Here is a 3,926-nt window from a genome sequence, read left to right on the forward strand (position 1 = left end):
TGTTCATTGGCTGAAGTATATAGTATACATACTTGCAACCACCACCTGCAATGAATTAAGAACTTCCTTTAATGCCATGAAGGCATTTTAGCAAGAGAACCAAGTTAAGCCTACCTTTAAACTGGTTTGGTCAACTACATTGTTTTAGAAGGCCTTTTTTAACAATAGTTGGAGCACATTTTTCACTTGCAGAGAGAGATCTATGTGCTTTTCTTGCAGCTTCTATATCTATTAGGAATTAAATTCCCCTAAAATGGTTTCTCCTAGGAAATAGTTAATTTTTTTGAGTCATTCTTCTATAGTTACCATTTCAGTTCCACAGATGGATTTCCTGATGCTTTCTGTCACACATCCTCATAGGATACAATGATTATACAAAAATAAACTATGCATGGTAGATTGGACAATCCATAGCAGATTGAATTGTTTCTCTGCAAAGAAAATGTATGTCTGATACAGAGCTTAATTGCTAACTAATCTCGAGAACTGAATCAAAAGTTTCTTACAAATTCATACAAAATGCATGAAGAAACTTGAAAGTCTCTGACTGAATGTTTATGCATAGACCATTAAAACACTGGAATGTAAAATAATGCAGTTTTGTAGTACTTGATTGATTATCTCCATTAAAGAAAAACAAAGAAGTTGTGTCACTGTAGAACAACTTCCAGCTCTCTTCCACCTCTCTGGAGACAACAGACAAATTTTCCCATGTCGCCCATTTCGAAGAAGGAAGCCTGAATAGCATTGAATTGCCAAGCAGTAGCCTCTAAGGAATCATCCGAGCTAACAGAACCGGGTGGCGTGAGCTGCGTCATCTAGGATGGAAGAAAAGGAGGTAGCTAGGAGTAAATCTTTATAGGAGTGGAAGAAATGTGAAAAACACGAGCTTTTTTGGTTGAAGTAGGTTGGTAGAAGGAAGCTGTGCTCATCTTTTACATGCATAGAATGTGTTTTTGACATTATTGGACAGTTTGATGTTTTTTTTAACTTATCCCTTATGCCGGTTCCTTGTGTACTCCAGACTAGACCTAGGTTGGTTTCGGGTTGGAATCGGTGGTTCGACTGATCTCACAGTTCAGACTAATTTTAATTCAAAATGGTTTCAAATCATAATGGTTTCAGTTCGGCTCATGATATTATTAAATTATAATAAATTTTTATATATTATTTATTTGATTTCTAGTATAAAATAATTAAACGGACTCAATATGAATCCAATATAATTTTAAAAAGAAAAAGGAAAAAAATTAATTTTTTAAATCAGGTTGATTCCAGTTTGAGACCAACAGTTTCGAATTGGTTTTAGTTCGAACTGTAACCAGCCTCCCTATACCTTGGTTCTGAGCCACTTTATGAATTAAGACTGTTGACTCAGGTCAATCCCAGTTTGGTTCATGATTCAAATCGGCCCATGATCAGATATACTCTAAAAATAATATATGATGAGATTCACATATAAAATAGAAAGAACTCACGTGTTGACATCTTGAGTTCATGAAGACTAATTTTTTATACGATGCCTTTTAAAGCCATGCATTTAACAGTTAAAGAGTAATTTTGGTGACATTATGTCTTTTGTAATTAATTTGTGATGGTGAGTCAATTCAGATCAAATTGAATCTCGAAGCATTATTTATTTTAAGTGTTATTAGAGAATTGTTTATGCTAATGTGTGTGTCTATTAATAATTTTAATATATAAATAATTTTAATTTATATATATATATTTTTTAAATTTTAATATATAAAAATTAAATAATATTTTAATTTTTTTATTAATATATTTATTTTTTATTAATTAAATATTATTTCATATTTTTTATTAATTTTTTTATCTCTTAAATTTTTTAATAAAAATTTCATAATAAAAATATAATAATATAATAGGAACATTACTTAAAGATATTGAATCATTTGAAATTAGTTTAATCATATGATTATTTTTATTATTTTAAATATTAAAATTTTTTTATATAATTAAAAAAAAGTAAAAGAGAATTAAATAAAAACGTTACATGACAATACCATAAATAATGTTATATAGCAATATCATTAAAAAAATAATGTTGTGTGTTAACCCTTTGAGAATACCATTCTGTTATATATATATATATATATATATATATATATTAAAGTAGTTATGTATTATAAAATCAGAAAAAAAATTATATAATCAGATCTAATTAGGTTGAGATTAATTAACCCAGTATTTATTGTTGTGTAGTTGTACGAAGTAATTATGATATTTTCTTTAATTTATTGGGATAATTAAAATTAGTTATAATTTTATAGGGAGAATTGCACACATTTGATATAAACATTTAATTTAATGATTAGTAAATCAGTTCTCATATAAAATTGAATTTATATTAATATACCCATTTTTATATGTTAATACATAAAAGCAAATAATTACTAAAACATTCTTATACATACTCATAATTCTTGAAAAATTCTTGCATATATTCATATTATAATTAATAGAAATTTAATAAATTATAATTTTGAATATGCCGACTATGATTTTAGATAGGATGCACAATAATTTTACATAATGTGGTATCTGTAGATTGATTAGGCATATAGAAATGGCCATAATCTCTCATTCTCACTCTCTCCTAGCCAGCCATATCAAGGATCCTATGTGGCGAAAAGGGCTCTGGTTTATGCCTAAAAAGGCAAAGCTGAAGCAATAAATAAAAGCAAACAGATATTAATTATGGCGCATTGCAGGCCCTAAGGGTTCTTGTTAGGTTTGCCATTTGCTTTCATTTCTTTGCTTTTATCTCTAGTTGGAGCCATTGTCTGGGTTATTGGGCGAGTCTTCTCTTCTTTAATTTCCTTTCTTTTCTTTTTTACACATTCATATAGTTCGAGGAAACACAATCAAGAATGCAGTTTCTTAATTTCTCCAATTTATTGTCTATAATATGTTAAAATTTTTAAATTATTCAACAAATTAACAAAGCCAATTTCTTGCTTAATAATTCTAATATGTGCAACATTAATTCTTGATAAAATGTTGATAACAGGAGTGCATTGAGTTGCCTCTGCCCTCGTTGTTGCATATGTTGTGCCGGACTTGCAAACTCGGCAATGACTCTTGTCAAGCTTCCTGTTATAATCCGGTGGTTCATTCATCTCATTCCTTGTTGATATATGATGCAGCCCGCGAAATTTCTTACAGATATGGATTTATAAAATAAATAATGAATGAGTTAAAAGTTCACTGAAATGTTTCATTATGTTTCTCTCTCTAATCAATGATTTACTATTCTCTCATATCAGCTCTAATTTGAGTATAGAAGGTTCTCATTAAAGTACCCGGTAGACCTATAACGCATTCATAAAAGTTTTCATGCCACCTAATATGATCACTCACTTTAAACTCAATTAAATTTATCAATTTGGCTAATCTTATTTAATTTAGTAGTTGAAAATATATAATTTATATGATAAATTTAAATTTAAATTTTCACCCTTTTAATTTCTTTATTCAAAAATTTAAAAAAAATCAATTTGTTGAATCACAATGAATTTATGAAAAAAATATGTTTGATAAATATACCAAATAGATTCAAACACTGATTTCTAATTAAATCAATTTAATTAATTGGTCTGATCGGATTTAAATAATCATACTCATAACTATTATTTATAAAATAAAATTGGACATTATAAATGTGTTTTAATCCATTAATAAATGTTTAAATATTGCAAAATTTAATAAATAAAATATTAATATTTATGGAAAAATAATAAAACACATACTGAACATTTCTAACTATAAAATTTATTTAAATTTTTAAATATAAAAATTTAATTAATTTTTCTCCTACATTTAAGGAATTTTTTACTCGTTAAAAAAATTATTATATTAATTATTGAAGATTGACATATTTAATACTATTTCCATCTATTTTT

The 3,926-nt window shown here is 27.2% G+C and overlaps 1 pseudogene; it reads left to right on the forward strand.

Annotated features, from left to right (window-relative positions):
- Positions 1-2,721: 2,721 nt before the first annotated feature.
- On the forward strand, positions 2,722-3,158 carry LOC110642732 (signaling peptide TAXIMIN 2-like; annotated as a pseudogene).
- The last annotated feature ends 768 nt before the right edge of the window (positions 3,159-3,926 follow it).

This window comes from Hevea brasiliensis, chromosome 4 (assembly GCF_030052815.1).
Source record: "Hevea brasiliensis isolate MT/VB/25A 57/8 chromosome 4, ASM3005281v1, whole genome shotgun sequence".
NCBI classification, from domain to species: domain Eukaryota; kingdom Viridiplantae; phylum Streptophyta; class Magnoliopsida; order Malpighiales; family Euphorbiaceae; genus Hevea; species Hevea brasiliensis.